Here is a 19,883-nt window from a genome sequence, read left to right as displayed (position 1 = left end):
TCTCTCCCACAGTGTTCTTGGGCTCTCCCTGCTTTCACACTCGAAGCGCAAGGAACTCTTGGCCACTTGGCATGTCTCTCTTGGCAGGACGTGGCGTTGCGCGCTGAGGAACTCCTGGAGGAGAGCAGCCCTGCTGTGACAGGCAGCAGCAGCCAGCTGTAGCAGGTGGGGCCAGCTGAGGCAGCGGCAGACTGCCCATGCCCCATCTGCCTCGACAACACCACAGACACAGCCTACATGGACCCATGCTCCCACCGCTTCTGCTACGGCTGCATCCAGCGCTGGGGCAGAGGGACACCTGCCCACTCTTCAGGCAGCTGGTTTAGTAGGTGGTGCGCAGGCTGTGAGAAGACGACGAGCGCAAGGAGTGTGGAGTCGGCTCGTCTGCCCGCCACAGGAGGAACTGTGCCAGAGAAAGAGTGCGCAGCAGATCCCCGCAGCAGCGCTACAACTTGCGCAGATGGCCCAGCAGCCGCAGCCCCTCAGCTGGCAGGAGGGGACCTGTGGGGCCCAACCGAGCACCCAGGGGCGGCGCAGCTGCAGGGCCTGTAAATGCCACCCCCCGGCAGGCTCATGCATGCAGGGCTCCTTGGGGCCAACCCTACAGCATGCAGGGGAGTGCCTGGGAGGCCTGTGGCGCTAATCTTCATCTTCTCCGGTTGGAAACACCAGGAGCTGGGATCTTTGAAATCTTTTACTTCCAATAAAAGCCTAGATACATTTCTGTGTGGGTGTTTTTCTAAACCAAAGAACTGTCTCCTCTAAGGAAGTCTTTCCAACATGGTCTCACAGTGGAGGAAAGCCAGGGGGGAGTGTTTTGTGGAGCACACGATGATTGCATTTAATGCAAATGCCAAAGCAGAAGGCACTTCCCTCGCCCTCTTCCAGGCTCCCACTTCCCAGAACGAGCCCATGGCTGTCCCAGCCCTTTGGCCAGCACCCTGCTTGCAGGTCCTGAGGAACTGCGTCTCGTGCAGCTGCCAGGAATGGAATACAGGCCATGCTCACAGCCCCGTCCCCACTGTGCACCCCAGCCTGAGGGACCTAGTACTTGAACAGGTTGCCCAGAGAGGCGGCAGAGTCTCTATCCTTAGAGGACTTCAGAAGGTCACCCTGACAGGGTCCTGGGCAACCTTCATTAGAAGGCCCTGGTATAGCAAGTGTGTGGACTATATGATCTTCAGAGGTCCCTTCCAACCTCAGCCTCTGTGTGATTCTGTGAGCCTGTGATCAGGAGGCACTTTTGTACTGTGAAGGTGACTGAGGACTGGAACAGGTTGCTCAGGGAGGTGGTACAGTCTCCATCCTTGGAGATATTCAGATGCCATCAGGACATGGTGCTGTGCAGCCTGCTCTAGGTGAGCCTGCTGGAGTGTGAACATTTTCCAAGATGACCTCGAGAGGTCCCTTCCACGTTCAGCCATTCTGTCCTCTGAAGGGTTCTCCCTTTTCCTTTCCTAGCACCGAGTCCTTCTTCCCTGATAGCTGCCATAGGTGGGGAATTAGGGTATTGACATTTTGCTGTTGGATTAATCATTCTTCTCCATTTATCTTCTCCACCGTACTGCTCTGTCTCTTAAGGTTGTACTAGATCATCTCACATGCCTTTTCAAATCTAAATGATTCTATATGATTTTATAACCGAGGTTTTAGATGCAGTCACTGTCTGGAATTTTGGAATAAAAAAATAAATAAATCACAGAATCACAGAATCACAGAATTTCTAGGTTGGAAGAGACCTCAAGATCATCGAGTCCAACCTCTGACCTAACGCTAGCAGTCCCCACTAAACCATATCCCTAAGCTCTACATCTAAGCGTCTTCTGAAGACTTCCAGGGATGGTGACTCCACCACTTCCGTGGGCAGCCTGTTCCAATGCCTCACAACCCTTTCAGTGAAGAAGTTCTTCCTAACATCTAACCTAAAACTCCCCTGGCTCAACTTAAGCCCATTCCCCCTCGTCCTGTCACCAGGCATGTGGGAGAACAGACCAACCCCCACCTCGCTACAGCCTCCCTTGAGGTACCTATAGAGAGCGATAAGGTCACCCCTGAGCCTCCTCTTCTCCAGGCTGAACAAGCCCAGCTCCCTCAGCCGCTCCTCACAGGACTTGTTCTCCAGGCCCCTCACCAGCTTCGTCGCCCTTCTCTGCACCCGCTCAAGTACCTCGATGTCCTTCTTGTAGCGAGGGGCCCCAAACTGAACACAGTACTCGAGGTGCGGCCTCACCAGAGCTGAGTACAGGGGGACGTTCACCTCCCTAGCCCTGCTGGTCACACTGTTCCTGATACAAGCCAGGATGCCGTTGGCCTTCTTGGCCACCTGAGCACACTGCTGGCTCATATTCAGACGACTATCCACCATCACTCCCAGGTCCTTCTCTGCCTGGCAGCTCTCCAACCACTCCTCTCCCAGCCTGTAGCTCCGCTTGGGGTTATTGCGCCCCAGGTGCAGGACCCGGCACTTGGCCTTGTTGAACTTCATGCAGTTGACCTCAGCCCATCGGTGCAGCCTATCCAGATCCTCCTGCAGAGCTTTCCTATGGAATTTGTCAAAATGGATTTGTCTTTTCACTTCTCTTTTCTTTTTAATTTGTACTACTGAACAGCATGTAAAAATCTCCTTCAAATACTAATTTGCTCTGCAAATGTGGCCTTGTTTCGTATGAATAATCAAGACGTTTACAATTCTGAGAGGAAGCCTGTGGGCAATGATGCATTCTTGGCACAACAGACACCTCTGTAAGCCAATTACATTTTTCCTCGTAGATGGTTCTTCCAACACAATAAATGACAGAAAAAAAGAAAAAAAAAAAAGAAAAAGAAAAAAAGAAAAAAAAAAGTTCCAGGTGCAAGACTTTTCTTTCACTTGGCTTTCACTGCCATGCCTACAGGCTGACCTCCCCACAAAAAGACAACAAACATATTGAAGCAAAGTCATCTAGGCTAGAAGCCCATCCTCACTTAAAGACAGGTGCTTCTCAGCTAGGCCAAAATATAAGAGAAGTAACAGCATGTATGTTTAATTGTGCTTTCTATGCCCTAAATTAAATTTATCCACAATTCATTGTAATGAGAAAAAATTAAGCATGGTACCCAAGAGAACACAAGGAAGTGTTCTTCTTAGGAAGACTTAGGAAGACTGCATGGCTATGACAAGACCTAGAGTACAGGCAAATGCTCTACTGTCTAAAATTTTCCAGCAGGAGGTTTCTGTTCTATGAATTTATTATTTTATATATATATTTTTTTGCAAACAATGTTCATATGCTATGACTAATGCCCTCCTCTAATGGATTAATTTTAAATTATTTTTCCCTTTTTACCAGTTTGTAGTTTCTAGAACAGGAAAAAAAATCTACAGGTTAAAAAGCAGATTATTGTTTATGGATTTCAGACAATGTTTCTTTACCACTGCTAATATATGAAGAATAATCAGTGTTTGACAACACTGGGAGATGTTTGGACTGATGTAGTGCCCCAGTGAAGTGCAAGGAGACAAACATACACACAAAACATTAGATAATGTTTAAAAACTTCAAATTTGGAGGAATTTCTGAGTTCGAGATGGCTCTTTTCTTTGGCTGGACCTTCATGTTTTGCCTTCATTTTTGGAGTTTAATGTCCTTCTAGTAAGATAGTAGAAGTTTTTTTCCCTCCTCTCAGTTCCTTCAGAGGACATATAATTCTGAGCTCATTGAGTTACCACAGTTACAAATGTGAGGCTCTGAGATGGAGATTCAGACCCCAAAGGCTGAAGGAAGTACGTGAGACACGTACTTGAGTGTAGAGGCGTCTCTCCCCACAGCCAAAAAATGTGACTTTTAAGGAAGCTAAAATGCAAACAAAGATCGTGGTTATCTAATATGTGGGGTGTGGGGAGAAGTGGGGGGAAGTATTATGCAAATACATAAGAAAATCAGTTACGCACTTCCCTTTGGGTAACTTCCTCATCAATGTTGCAGAGAGTGGGTGCTCCAGACATAATACATGAGTTTAGCATCTCAGCCTTTTTATCCATGGAGAGAGGTAGAACATTTTTACAAAACAGAGGAGCAAAACTTAGGAAAACACACCTTGAAAGTGTTTGAGAGAATCTGTGCTGATCATGCAGCTACCCATAGCTTACTCCTCTTTGACCTGCTATGTTTAGACAAGGATAAGGCTAAAATCATGGTGTTACTGAAAGGTTTTCTTCACAGTGAGCACAGTGTTACTGAGGTATTGATCTCCACTGTACATAAAAAATAATAAATAGGAAATATGAATCTCACTACAAAGATAAAACAAGAATATGGAAGGAGACCTAGGGTCAGCCAAGTGATTACTGTACTCATCCAACTATAAAAAGAGCAAAGGACTGAATTAGGACAAAAGATCAAAAGACATGCAATGGTGAAACAGAGCTCTGAGTAAGCTCTTTATCTGAACAGTTAATTTTTCCATTCTTTTGTTTTTCAAAGTAATATTCTGTGGGCAGTCAAGGAACTAAGGAAGTATAATTCAGAGCAAATGTCTTCCTCATGGTCAAGACTTAAGAAATATTTACTAGACAGAATGATAAAAATACAGTGCAATGATTTGTTCTAGCACAGGGTGATACGAGGGTCAGGCTGGGGGTTAGGGAAAGGTTCTGCACCCAGAGGGTGGTTGGGCACTGGGATAGGCTCCCCAGGGCAGTGGGAACGGCACTGAGCCTGCCGGGGTTCAAGAAGTGTTTGGACAACGCTCTGAGAAATATGGCCTGATGTTTGGGTGGTCCTTTGGGGACTGAGGAGTTAGACTCAATGATCCTCATGGATCTTTTTCAACTCAGGATATTCTAAGATTTAAAAACTTAACTTGAAACTTCAACAGTTTTCTGATTATACAGAGGGAAAAAATAAAGAAAAAAAAATGTGAATATACATTTTTATGTAACATTCTTGTTTAACTAAGACTCCTGAAATCAAGATGTATTCATCTCTGAACAACACTAACATTTTTAATTCTAAGATCCTTTTCTATGTTCTTACCTTACATACCACACATAAAAGCTGAAAGGAATTAAGCACACATATATTTGATTGTGACTTCACTCAGTACATTAAGTATTGTGGTATTTTCAGAGTTTTCTATAATCTTAATAGTATATTCCATAATTATATAAAATCTGTCATGATTAGCAGTATAAATTTATATTTATTATAATAATAAATATAAAAGTATATAAAGTATAAATTTAAATTTATTAGCAGTATAAGGGCAGTATAAATTTATTGTTATCACCTCACAGATATTTACATCTTTATGCATTTGGAGCAGATATTTAAATCCGTGTAGTATTTTGACAAATACAATGGATAATAATAATAATCTCTTTTCTTCAACTTCAGCTTTAAAATCACCTTCCAGTCTGTCTAAGCAGCTGAGTGGTTGTCTTAATTTGATTCATCAGATTAGCTCTACATGTTTGCTTTACCTTCCTGCATAAACATAAAGATTTAATGTCTATCTAGACCTTAGGAGAGGAATTTTTATGTGAAAATTATGCTGAAATCAGGAGGAACACAGTGAACGTTTAAAAATAGACAGGGAAGGAAATGAAGCAGAATACTGTTCTCTCAAGTCACTCCAACAAACTCGAGTTTGATCAGGACACTAGGTTGACCTTTCTGACCTACTGAAAAAATCTAAGATCTTATTAATTCAGCTAGTAACACTGATGATTTTTACAGCTTTTGTAGATAGTGACATCTCTGAACAACGTCCACTCATCATAACGAAAGAGATGGGTATAGTGCTGGCATAAAGAAAAAGGTGACATCCACAGGATCACCACCACATTTCTTGCAGTATGTTAGTCTTCCTCAGGGAAGTATCCTGGCTGTGTATTGAAGCCTAGGGCAGTCCGTCTCAGTATCCATGTACTGCATCTCTCACCAGCTTACAGTCTACAGCAGCTTTTCTACCACTCATCTTTGGACCTCCATCTCTATGAGAGAACTCATGACTTTTATTCATGAGTTTTCTCCAGTGTCTCCATGAGAAGTTTTCTTCCTATAGTCAAGTTAATTTATCTGATTTCTGTAGCTTCTGTCTGAGCATCTAAGCATTATGCTGCACTATTTTTGCACTTCAGACTCTACAATATGCTTTCTTTCATAGAATCATTAAAATTGGAAAAGACGTCTGAGATCACCTGGTCCAACCACCCCCCTAGCACCAATATCACCCACTAAACCATGTCCCTTAGCACCACATCCAACCATTCCTTAAACACACCCATGGACGGTGACTCCACCACTTCCCTGGGAAACCCACTCCAATGCCTGACTACTCTTACTGAGAAGAAATGTCTCATAACTTCCAAACTGAGCCTTCCCTGGCATAACTTGAGGCCATTCCCTCTAGTCCTGTCACTAGTTACCTGTGAGAAGAGGCTGACCCCCAGCTCCCCACACCTTCCTTTCAGGTAGGTGTAGAGAGAACGAGGTCTCCCCTGAATTTCCTCTTCTCCAGACTAAACAATCCCAGTTCCCTCAGCTGCTCCTCATAGGACTGGTGTTCTAGGCCCTTCACTAGCTTCATAGCCCTTCTCTGGACATGCTCCAGGGCTTCAATGTCCTTCTTGTAGTGAGGAGCCCAAAACGGAACACAGTACTTGAGGTGTGGCCTCACCAGAGCAGAGTACGGGGGGATGATCACCTTCCTGGTCCTGCTGGCTACACTATTCCTGGTAACAGCCAGAATGCCGTTGGCCTTCTGTTGCTCCACACACACTCCCAGGCAATGCTGACAGATACACAACGCATATCTATTAGACTTCAAGCAAATTTCGCTGATACTATTTCTTCAGCTTTTGTCTCTTATTAGCACTTTTATCAGACATCTGTTTTGGGAGCCAAGTTCCATATTTTACTTTATAGCAGTTCAGTTTCAGAAGCATTTTCATACTTTCAAATAATTCTGATTTCTCACAGTATTTTTAGGATAACTACAGTGATCCTGCTAGGCTGTTTAAACAATGAGATGTACATTTAACAGAATTGTAGCTTAAATAAAGTCTGTCTGGGAACAAGCCTTTGGTCACTAGTAATCACAACAGCAGCAGCTGATGTGTACTGAGAAGTATGTGGGGCTTGCGACATCTCAGGAGGTGTGTGAGGGGGTGCCTGGGCCCTGCCTCTTGGCCTCTGTGCTCTGTGTGCACTGTGTCTAGAGGCACCAGCCTGCAGGCAACAGCCTCAAGAGAGGGCCTGGCACAAGCTGGGCACAGCCAGCTGAAGCAAAGTCATTTCAAATGCCAGGCAGTCACATATAACCCACCCCTAGAGTACACCAGCACCCACGGCAGTTTGCATGGCAGTCCATAGGGTGGCCATTAGAAGGGCAGCACATCCTGTCACTCTGTCAGTGGGTGGCCCTATCTGGTCACCTGCTCTGCTCACTAGCAGGCCTGGGCTGGGGCCTTGGAGGCTTCCCCAGCCAACAATAAAACACATTAAACAATATTCTGTCAGGTGTGTGGCAAGGAGGAGGCACAGACATGGTGACCACCCAGCAGACAGCCATGCCCTCTGCTTCTGTTCCTCTCATGCTCTGTGGGATGGAACTCCAGCAACCCGGCAGCTCGTGTGACCACCCAGCTCTCAGGCTGTGGGCTGTGCTTGGTGCTACTCCTGAGACCTACCTGCCTCAGTGGAGGAAACGTTAGTTGGCCCATAAACTAGTGAGACTGAGACTGAAAGTGCTTTAAACAAAGATCACCAAGGCACTAGGAATACTAGGCCGTAGGAAATTAGGAATACTGAGGTTAAGCCAAAGGACAGTACAGTACCATCTGAGGATGGCTCCACAGGGAGAGTGCAGATCTGCAGTTCACATCTGCAGGGAATAAAAAGACAAGCCAAAGCTCCACCTGAGTTGATACTGGACAATGTGGTGTCAAATAAACAAGGTCTTACTTGCCAAGTATGTCAATAGCGAGATTAGTTCAAAGGAAAACATTGCACTGGTACCTAATGCAGGTGTTAACCTAACAAGTAAGGATGAGGCTAGGCAACTTGTACCCATTTACAGAAAGAGCAAGAAGGCATGAGAGAAGACCCAGGAAACTACACACCTGCTAGTCTAACCTCCATTCCTAGAAAAGTTATGGAGAAGATTTTTCTTGGGGATTCTGAAAGTCGGTTAAAGAACAAACCTATTACCAGGAATAGTCAACATCGGTTCATCAAGGGAAAATCCTGCCTTATTAACCTGATCTTCTATGATAAAGTGACTCACTTGCTGGACAAAGAGAAAGCAGCAGATGTAATCTTTCTAGAATTTAGTAAGGTATTTACTGCTGTCCCTCACAGCATCCCTCTGGATAAATTCTTCACCTGTGAGATAAACAGTTTCGTGCTACACTGGGTGATGAACTGGCTCAAAAGTAGTGCTGAAAATGTTGTGAATGGGGCTACATCTAGCTGGCAGCTGGTCTCCAGTGGTGTTTGCCAGGGGTCAGTTCTAGGTCCAGTTCTGTTCAACACTGTTATCAATGATCTGGATGCAGGAGTGGAATATATCCTCAGCAAGTTTGCCAGTGACACTAAACTGGGAGGTGCTGTTGACTCCCTTGAGGGAAGGGAGGCCATGTAGAAGGATCTAGATAGATTAGAGCAGTGGACAATCAGTAACAACATGAAGTTCAAGAAAGGAAAATGCCACATGATACTCCTAGCATGCAGTAATGCTGAACATAGCTACAGACTAGGAGGCCAGTGGCTATAGAGCAGCTCAGCAGAAAGGGATTTGGGGGTGCTGGTCAACAGCAGGCTCAACATGAGCCAGTAGCACGCCCTGGCAGCCAAGAGGGCAAACCACATTTTGGGGTGCATTAAAAAGTATAGTTGGCCATTCAAAAGGGGTCATTTTGCTGCTGTATTTAGCACTGACTTGAATATTGTATGCAGTTCTGGGCTTCTCAATATGTAAAGAATGTGCATCCAGAGGAAGGCAACAAAGCTGATAAAAGGGCTGGAAGGCATGTCCTGTGAGGATAAGCTGAGGACACTGGGGTTGTCCAGTCTGAAGAAAAGGAGGCCAAGAGGTGACTTTATGGCTGTCTACAACTTACTGAGGAGGGGAAGTGAAGAAACAGGTGCTAGTCTCTCTCGCCCTGACAGGACATGTGGGAATGGCACAAAGAACCTCCAGTGGTGGTTTGGACTGGACATTATGAAAAATTTATTGATTCTGAGGGTGGTCAAACACTGTAAGAGGCTTCCTAGTAAGGTGGTTGATGCCCCAGGCCTGTCATTATTCAAGAGGCATTTTGACAATGTGCTTATTAATATTCTTTAACCTTTGTTTAGCCCTGAAGTGTTTAGGTAGTTGGACTAGATGGTTTTTGAAGGTCTCTTCCAACTGAACTGTATCTAAGATATAGAATATAGTAGCTTTGAGCCCAGAAGATTTTTCTGCTGAGCAGTTCACAACCTGAGTCTAATAATACCATTAGTAACAAGTGGGATTGTCCATCTGTGCTAGGTTGTGTGTGCTCTCATGATTCTGAATGTCAGTGGCCTTGATGTTAGCTTTCTCATCTTAAGTAAAAACAGTGTTTGCTCCAGTTAATGTAACTCCTCAGCATTTTGGCCACGTGAGAACAAAAACCTGCTTGTTGAACAAGTTACACTTCATCTACCAGGTTTAGAGTAAACACCAGTTATCTACTCCTTTGTACCAAAGTCATTCATCCAAAGAACTGGAAAAAAATCACAAACACTTAAAAGTATTACCAGCTTCAAAAAAAAAAACCTGTTATTTTAAAAATATTTTTGTTTGGATGTGCTTTCCAGAGTCATTTCTATCTGTACTGAAGATGGTTAGATAGATGTTTTTATCTACACTGAATCATGACAGAAAAGCCTTCAGTTATTTGAAACTGCATCTGACACTCTGATATCATCAGACGACTCCAGGCACTATAGCTAGTGAAATATTTCCTGAGGAAATATTACTTGACTTGGCAGCACTATTACTGTCCTATTACAAGGCAAACAGATGCTTAGAAAAAGCACCATGTATGTTATTCAGGGGCTTCTTATGCTCACAGTAGGAATTCTAAAACAAACAAACAAACAAACAAACAAAATAGAATTTGTTCTGGTGCTCATAAAGTGTCTTTTGCTGCCTTCCATGAGCTTCTATACTTGGAAGAGCCATTGCTCAACAAAAAAAAACCATCTCTAACTGATGCTAGGTATCTATTTTCTCTCTTCCACAACACATTCCTTTTCAGACTCTTCCGTCTTTGGAAGAATATTCACATTTCACAGTTTTCCTCGAAAAACCTTTTGATACTTTGAACTTTAAAATGCTCAGAATGTTACTGAAACTAAATAAATAAATACCACCAGACAAATAAACAAAGCTTTCTCTTTTCTCTTTTTGTTTTTCTTTAGGAAAAAAAAAATCACAAAAATATCAACACTTCCTTTCCTCTTCTTAGAATGCTCAACTAGTCATTATTTCTTTGCCTCCTTTGCCAGGGAGCTCTTACGCTGTCACAAATGCAATGATTGCCCCCGGCTAAAGATACCTCCTGTCAAAGCAAGCATTCCTATCTAAAAACAGGTAGCATCATTTATATAGAAGCATGCTGCCTTTGGGGCAAAGTAGTTTACTTTGATCAGTATTCATTAAGCCACCATACAAAAAAAGCGGACCCACTATTTGCTAATATCCAAAGGAAAGTAATCAAGATATTCCAGGAAGACCCTTGTCTAGTCTCCTGAGAAACAGTTTTTCTTCTGTGACAAGATGTGAACAGACCTTTTTGGGTACAGCTTGCCCTTCACCAACACAGATGCTTAGAAAAAGCACCATGTATACTATTCAGGGGTGTCCTATGCTCACTGTATGAATTCTAAAACAAACAAACAAAATGTAATTTGTCCAACCAGCTTTGGGCTCTTCAGTGACTACAGAAGAGTACATGCATAACTGTCTCTTCTCAGAGCTGACAAAACAGACTGGGTAGAGGTGCTCTTAGAAAAATGTATTTGGGGAGCCAAAAGCTACCTCTAAGTACTTGAATTACTGAGCCGATATATAAAGTTTTTATATATTTGTATCAAGTTCTTATCTTTTTTTTTTTTGTTTGTTTGTTTCATATTTAGTGCCTTTCCAGACAAAATAGCACTCAAACAGTAGAAAGTAAAGCACCTTTACGTACCATAGAGGCTATCACTGCTGCTAGACAGAGCTGTGAAATGAACATATAAAGTCATTCAGAACATGTGAAGAGCAAAACAAAAATATTATCAGTCTACTTGAAAGACGAATTGCTAAAAATAACAGCAACTTCCCATCCAATGGCCTGGGTATTTTCAGGTTCAATGACAGAGTGACACTGAGCGTGTCAGCATAGCATGTTTCCAGATGGAATGTATTCCTTTTACAGAAGACTTGGGTTGTAAACCAGAGGCTGCTACAACAAAATAGTTATGAGCACGAAGTCACAGTAAAAGCAAAACACATCAAAATGTCACTAAAATTTCCTAAATACTTCCCTTCCTTCTCTCCCCTCCTCCTCCTCCCCCCCCCCCCCCCCCCCCCCATACACACACACTTTTTTTTTGTCTCTTTTTCTCTTCCTTGGGGAGGGGTGGTCAGAGGGGAAGAGGTGGTAATGTGATATTAGTTTACACAGCTAGACTGCCAACATTAAGGATCAGTTTCTTAAATAAAATCTGTTGAATAATTTTCTGATTAGAAGCCAGATCAAAGGAAGGAAGGCTTCTCCAAAAATAGTATCTTCCAGCAATGGGGCCAGCTCTTCCTGGCTAGCTTTTATGAAGACACATATATTACAAAGGTAGACTACATAATGAAAATACACTACTACCAATCAGCACATCATTGAATCAACAGTCCAGTCTAAGAGACAGGAAACCCTTTTAGCTAGCAAATGACCATTTGGATGAACTGTACCCTTACCTCTCATGTAAAATATGAGAATGTTCGAGAACTGCAATGCAGAGAGATGAGCCCTCTCCTTCCTCCCACAGAGGAAGCCCATTTGCAGCACCTGGACCAGTGAAAGACTCTCAACAAGGCACGTTTATCACTCTGGGCAGAGAGAGGATGCACCTGGCCTCAACACGTTCTGGGCCAACAAGCAGTATTTCCCTAGCTCTTGCATGACAAACTGCCAATCTGGAAAAAAATAGCTCACAGTCAGGCTTCTTTACTCATGGTGTACAGTCCTCTGTGCAATGTCAGTGATTACACTGCCAAATGGTCCAGTGGTAGTAGTTGTTACAGCAGGCTAACAGAAGATTGCATCCTTTGTTGCAGCAAGAGGGTCCAGTGGATTTGAATTCACTCTTCCTCTGCCGGATATTTTCCTGCACTTCTGTGCACCTGTCCAGATCTTTGTTATGCTCACTGGATGGAGATAATCACAAAGTAGTTCAGCTAACCGGAAGCAGCAGCAGTTTCTTGCCTCATGTGACGTGAGGAGAAAATATTCACTTGATACCACCTGCCTCACCTCCCACTGTGATTCGGGGCCTGTCCTAACGTATGCATGACCAGAACTGGTCAGAACTACGCTCTTTGTCTCAATGCTCATTATTTTAAATAACACATAGAATCATAGAATGGCTTGGGTTGGAAGATACCTTAAAAACCATCTCATTCCAACCCCCCTGCCATGGGCAGGGACATCTCCCACCAGACCAGGTTGCTCAAAGCCCCATCCAGCCTGGCCTTGAACACCTCCAGGGATGGGACACCCACAGCTTTCTTTGGGCAATCTGTGCCAGTGCCTCACCACCCTCACAGTAAAGAATTTCTTCCTTATATCTAATCTAAACCTACCCTAGTTTAGTTTAAAACCACTGCTCCTTGTCCTATCACTATGCTCTTCGACAAAGAGTCCCTCCCCAGCTTTCCTGTAGGCCCCCTTTAGGTACTAGAAGGCCACTCTAAGGTCTCCCTGGAGCTTTCTCTTCCCCAGGCTGAACAACCCCAACTCCCTCAGCCTGTCTTCATAGGAGAGGTGCTCCAGCCCTTTGATTGTCTTCATGGCCCTCCTCTGGACTCTCTTCAACAGGTCTTCTTATGCAGGGGGCTCCAGAACTAAATGAAGTACCCCAGATGGGGCCTCATGGGAGCAAAGTAGAAAGGAAGAATCACCTCCTTCGCCCTGCTGGCCACACTTCTGATGTCTCTCAGGATATGTTTGGCTTTCTGGGCTACAAGTGCATATTGACAGCTCATGCTGAACTTCTTATAAATCAAGATTCCTAAGTTCTTCTCCTCAAGGCTGCTTTCAGTCTGTTCTCCACCCACTTTGTACGTGTGCTTGGTATAGCTCCAGCCCAGAAGCAGGACCTTGGACTTGGTCTTGTTGAATGCCATGAGGTTCACACAGGCCCACCTCTGAAGCCTGTCAAGCTCCCTTTGGATGGCATCCCTTCCCTCCAGTGTGTCAACTACACCACAGAGCTTGGTGTGATTCTTAGAAATTTGCATGATGGTACCCTAATTCAAAAGATAGCTAATCCTACTACTTGATTTACAAAAATAATCCTTACTTAAACATATGATTGGCTTTACTAACTTTTGAGCAAAATATCACGTATTCTTTGAAATACAGTTGTGAGTTCTAACACTCTGTGTCAAAGAGAGACTACATTAATGTTGCTTCCTTCACTTAAATTCCTTGTATTTCAGATATTGGAGACCTTCACCTTGCCAAAGTCTTGCTTTTGTTTTTACATACAGTGAACTTGTTGTCTTGATTTGCATTATCAAATTTGGGCTGAGTTTCCCGGAGTTGGAACCTATCCATAACTGCCTGCTTAGAGCACCCGCCAGCTTGCTTTTCTGTGTTCTTTACAAACAATATGTTAAAAAGGGGGGTTCAGTTCAAATTTTCCTGTGCCATGTTTTTAAAGAGGTTGAAAGAAATCTGTCTTTATAGTAAGTGTCTAGCCACAGTTTTTCAATCTAAATTAAGAAGCCAACTTTTCAGGCAACCCTACCAAAAATCAAGAAATAGCGTTTCTAAAAAACATTACAACATTGTTTTTAACTAAGATTAACTCTGCTGAAATTTGTCAAGCCAGTTGTGAAATCTGAATGAGAATTTTTAAAAGCAGAACTTCACACTTGGTGATCAGCAGTGACATCCATTTTAACATTTTAGCTCATCATCCTGAAGTCTAATTCTGTTCTCAGATATACTTGCTTTAACTAAGAGAAACCCCACAGGCTTTTGCATGTTTTCAACACTGTGGTCTAAAAAATAAAGTTTTTCCTTTTCTCACTTACTTCATTATCTAGTCCAAGGAAAGAAGAATAATAAGAGAGACTGTGTAGGAGGATGAGTGCAGGACAGCTGTGGCTGGTGCATTCAGTGTTGACCCCTGGTCCTTTTACTCATTTCACTGGATCTGTTGCTTAAGATAAGAATTTTTAAGTATTAAAAAAAAAAAAAAAGTCAAACATTATTTTTGTTTACTTTATAACGTTAAAATATTTAGTTGATTGTGCACCCATTTCCCTGGCATATATATTCTACTCTAACACTTCCTGCCTGTGTTTTCTCTAGCTACCTCCAAACACAATTGTGATTCCTGCAGTCCTGTAATTTCAGCTCCATCCCCAGCCTAGGAGTGCATAAATCCACTGTGTGGATTTATGAGGCTAGATTTACATACTAGTGCCTCAAATCCTACTTTTTTTACAAAAGTTTTTTGTGCCTCTGATCTCTTTACTAAGCATCAGCTCTGAAATATTCCCTGTGCTGTCTCCTTGCATTTTGAAAGGAAGAGAAATTCCTGTATATATTAGGATTTATCCATCCAGGACACCTGGTATCCCATACCTGACCTGAAGAACACTGTCCCAAGGCAAGGAAAGACAAAGCCAGACAAATGGCAAGGTAGTTCTAGCCATTTAAATTAACATATTTCCAACATAAGCTAGTTACAAACTGAGTGATAGTGAAACTGCACAAAGCAGTACTCTGTATCATACTTCTGCATGCTTGCTATTTAGATTCTAATACTTGCTAAATTTGTAGTTGCTCTGGTACCTCGTAAAGCGGAAAGGCTTGCAGCATCTTGCAAATACAGGGGTTTCCTTAGAACATGAGGATCCAAGCAGATCTCAAAAACATTCTCCCTTTCTTTTCTTTCAACAAACATGTTTAAAGAAGTGGCCACTTAGTCATTGTATGTACAGGGACAGGAAGTTATGACCTAAATTTAGCTTTGGAATGTAAAGACAGGCTGCAAAGTTTTATTTTATTTTTCTGAGGCAGGTGTCAAACATATCCATTTTCCATTCCTCCATCAATTTCTATATTCCACTGGTGTGATGCAGCAGCATAAAGGCTCCTTCACACTTCTTGCACTTGCAACGCTCACATTTACTCATTGCCCCAACAAGCAACACAGAAGTTGGTGTCCAAGGGTTTTCTTTTGCTTAATTTTATGCCTCCGTGTTACCCTGTATCATGAAATTAAAAGCTACATGACACTAGCTATGTAACCTTCCTGCTGAAACCTAAAATTACAGGCTGAAAATGCAGATGTTAACCATAATTTTGTGATAAAATTATTTTTACTACACTCGAAATAAATACTAATAATTGTGTACTTTACTACCATCTGCAGTGTTAAGAGGATCCTGCAAGACCCAGGGTTTATCTTTTTCTCAGAAGAGAAAACAAAATGCTTAACTGAAGCTGCAAAAATTTTTCATGTTTCTTTGTTAAAGCATAGCAAATATTAGAAATGTTTATCTGTACAAGCATTCCTAGAAATGCCAGCTAAAACATCAAGAAGTGAGCTAATGTCACCTTTTTCCCCAATATTTTAGTTTGTCAAAGACAAGCAAAATTACTGTTAAATTGGATTATGAAACTGTTTCTCTGTAATAAATTGCTTCCCCCCCCACCCACCCCCAATTAGAAATTAAGAAGCTGATCCTGCATACCCTTGCACGGTGAAATGTTTTTATTCTTATGACTGAACCTTATTACTTGTGCTCACAAACATCTTCGTCTTCTAAAAAAGACTCTTCACTGTAGATCCAAAGACATGGGTAGCCTGAGTGGTACACATGTTTGTCCCAAGTTAGGAACTCACATAAGCACATGATTATATCTAAGTACAAAATAAATAATTTAAATAGCTCATTGGGATGATTTCTCTGTAATTGTAACTCATATTCAAAGATATGTATTGCATTCCATTTAAGTAAGATATAAAACATATAAGATCCCATTTTCAGCTCTTTTACTCTGCAGCTAAACATTCACCTGATGTGCACACAACAGATCTCCAGGCACTGATGAGAAAAGCTAAAGATACAAAGTCCACAAAGCTAAAAAAAAAAACCAACAACAACAAACTCTCAATTTTCAGTTGGTACAGATGCAACAAACACAACTGCTTACAGTCATAACATTCTAACCAGGAATGCCAGCAGCAGACTCACTGCTTTCTCCTAAATACTGCATATTGTAAAATCCTTTAGGAAGGAAAAAAATAAAAATAAAAATTACAAAATAAAAAAGTAAAAATTATGATTGTGATCCCAAGACCTCTAAACACAACGTACAATTCAGAGGTAACTTCTTTCACTCCTAATGTCTCTGGCAGAACAGATGCAAAAGAAAGGATGGGAGACTGTGATTACATCTCCATATAATATTTTTTGTTATCAGTATCTTCACAGGTGCTTAAATGCAGCTCATAATTTTACCATCAGTCTTATAAAATGTTATTTTGTTCTCAACATAACCTGCCATCTGCTTCTAAAAACAATTTTCTTTTTCTGTCTTCATGCAACTTTGGGTTGAGTCCTGCACTTGTGTCAGAACCACAGTGTGAAAATTGAAGAGAAACACAGTTCACCCTTCATTTTTTTGTGTTAACATTTCTAAAAAGAAGCAAAACCAGAATGTTTCAAATGTTTTGGGATTTTGTAGTTACTTCAAGTGAATTTGAAATTTGAAGCAATTACTTACCTCTACCTATTTCAGTCTTTTGCGGGCATGTTAATTGATTCCAAACCCTTTAGTTGAAACTATTTTGTCTTCACCAAACCATAATTTTTCTCCCCCACAGGAAAACTGTCAGAATATAAAGAACATTCAAACTTCCTTATTTGTCTATCACTCAATGCTCAACAGAGGGATAAAAAAAAAATAAAAGAAAAAAGTCATAGTTCCTCTAAGTGGGCTGCCTCAATGTGCTGCACTCTGCTGTACTTTACGGCCTCCACGCCTGTAAAAATACACAGCTTCAGATGCTGATACTAGCCCTGCACCGGATGGCTGTGCCCATGGATTAGGCGGCAGATCCAGCCCAAAGTGTCAGGAGACCTAAGCTTCCTCGGACAAAAAGAGCATAAAAAAAGCCCAACAGAAAAGAACATTAAAAAGTAAATAAATCAGGAGCAGATCATTCCCTTAAAAGGAACAATTTTGTTTTAAAATGGAAGTATTTTACAATGTATCACACTATCTGTAGAATCAATGCCACCTAACAAAAGCACAGCTCAGCATTGGCCCTGAAAACATCCCTTCAACCAGCACAAAGTTTAAGCAGTGTGGCGGTAGAAAAAGAAAATTAAATGAACGTTGGCACACACAAGAAGTGATCAGCAATGAGTTGGTCATCAGGCCCGCAGTGCCCCGCTTTCAACACTTCTAGTAACACTCTATGGTTGCTTTGTCAGAAACAAAATAAGGAAGTTTGATAAGAGAGAAGCCCGTTTTTAGAGACATTTTGTCGGGTGTCAAGTCTTTGCCATATCATGCACCGCTCAGAAGCCCTACAGCGGCTAGCTGTCGTGCAGATTTCGCTCTGTTTAAAACCCATCTCCACCTGCGCATAGTTACATCTATTTTTCCCCGTTGAAATTCCAGATTTGGGTTTCTCGGACGCCGGCACTGTGCTCTGCACCTCTTTCCCCGACGTCTCCCCCCGGCGCATCGTCCGGAGCCCCGTTTGCCGGCCGCTCCCTCCCGACGGGCGACGCCGGTGCCGGGGCCCCGCAGCCCAGCGTCCCCCAAACTCCCTCCGCCCGGAGGGGGGCTGGATGCCCCACACACCGCCCCACACACACACCGCCCCACACCGCCCGGCGGAGCGGCCGCCCCTACAGCCCCGGCCCCGCTGCTCACCGCCGCTCGCTCGGACGCCGCCGCCGCCGCCTCCTGCCGCTGCCGCCGGGAGCGAAGCGGGGCAGGGCGGCTCCCCCGGGCCGTGCCGGGCCGTGCCGAGCCGTGCTGAGCCGTGCTGAGCCGTGCCGAGCCGTGCCAAGCCGTGCCGAGCCGTGCCGAGCCGTGCCGAGCCGTGCCGAGCCGTGCCGAGCCGTGCCGGGCCACCGAAGCGCCGGGAGCGGGGCTGGACCCGCGCTGGGCTCCGCGGGAGCCGCCGCTTCCTCGTTTTCTCTCGCAGCCCCGGCTACTTCCTCAAGGGGTGTCTGTCTGTCTGTCTGCCTGTCTGCGCGCTCGCCCTCCTCTGGCACGGCCGCTGCCGCCGAGCCCCGGACCCCTCCCCCGGGCACGGCTCGGCACGGCCCCAGACCGCGCGGGGCTCAGCTCCGCTCCCGGCGTGCAGGAGCCGAGGGCGTCAAACGTGGGAGGAAAGGAATAAACGCGAGTGGCGGAGTCCCGTGTGTTTCGGGACCTTGGTGGGTTTGGGGGAGAAAATCGCTTTTGGAGGAGGGAAACAGTTTCCCACTGAAGCGACGCAGGAGCCTGTCATGGGACGGCATCTCCCCTTTGTCCTCTACTTCGCTCAAAATGTATTTCAATCAAAAATATTTTCTAGTTTTGTAGCCGCTCCTGGTGTGGAGGAGACTCCCCTGCCTCCAAACACAGCTAAAGGAAGCTCCCTCTTCAAAACCTCCTCAGCACCCCAGGTGATGGGGAGCCAATTCCCACCCAGGTGGCCCAATGCAGCTGAAAGGTGGCAACCATCCCCCTCCAGGGAACAACTGATCCTGGGAGGGCAAGTGGCACAAGCGTCCTCAGACTCGGCGAGTGTGGCATGTCTCCATCATCTGTGACTACACGGTGTGGCACACAGCCTGTCCATGGTGGGCAGTGCCGCTGGGAGGTGAAGCCCACCTCAGCATTACAACAGCGTGGGGCACAAACCTTATCTTCTGTGAAGAAACACTGGCTCTCTTTTCCCATTGCAAAATGGATTGCATCCCTTTTAGTTAGTAGGGTTGCCAAAGTACAAAAGCCTCATGTCTCCTGCTGGTTAAAAAGGTTTCTGTTTTCGCTCTGTTTCAGTGAAGGACTTGTACTTGCTTTAGGGTAGATACACCTCATATTGGCACTGCCTACATGCTAGAAAAAAGCAAAGAATTTACAAAGCCTGATTCTTGGATATGTCTTGATGGCATGGCTCTTTTCCTAACAACGTTCAAGTGTGAACAAGGCATAATGTGCAGGAAACGGCTTTTGGAAAGTCATTGCAGTGCTATGAACTCGTTTTTAAGTAGAAGTCTCATCTTAATCAGTAAAAAAAAAAAATAATAAATATTTAATGACTTCAAATTATACATGAGCAAGATTACTGGACCCGCCCAGGGTGGATTTAACTTTATTCATAGCAGGCAATATGGTGCTGTGTCTGGGATTTTGACTGAAACAGTACCAGTAACACGCTGCCATTTTGCTGTTGCTGGGCACTGCTTGCACAGCATTGAGGCTTTCTGTGTTTCACACTCTGCCCCCATCCCCAGCGAGCAGGCAAACAGTGAGCAGTAAGAGGAGGGAACATGGGTGGGATAGCTGACCCCAATGGACCAAAAGAATGTTCCATACCATACCCAGCAATCAGCATGGGGGTAGATGGAGACGGGCAGGG

General features: G+C 43.9%; 1 protein-coding gene across 2 annotated transcripts in view; it reads right to left on the bottom strand.

The window, feature by feature from the left end:
* SYK (spleen associated tyrosine kinase) overlaps positions 1–18,422 on the bottom strand; it is a 57,003-nt gene extending 38,581 nt beyond the window's left edge. For both annotated transcript variants that reach the window (XM_084305546.1, XM_084305547.1), the window contains exon 1: positions 18,182–18,422. The gene's annotated coding sequence lies outside the window, so the exon portion shown is untranslated. The remainder of the gene's footprint in view (positions 1–18,181) is intronic.
* Between the last annotated feature and the right edge of the window lie 1,461 nt (positions 18,423–19,883).

The sequence above is a fragment of the Netta rufina genome (assembly GCF_964035555.1).
Source record: "Netta rufina genome assembly, chromosome: Z".
In the NCBI taxonomy this organism is placed as follows: Eukaryota; Metazoa; Chordata; class Aves; order Anseriformes; family Anatidae; genus Netta; species Netta rufina.
The sequence above is the reverse complement of the archived record's forward strand: the minus strand, read 5'-3'. Positions and strand labels throughout refer to the sequence as shown.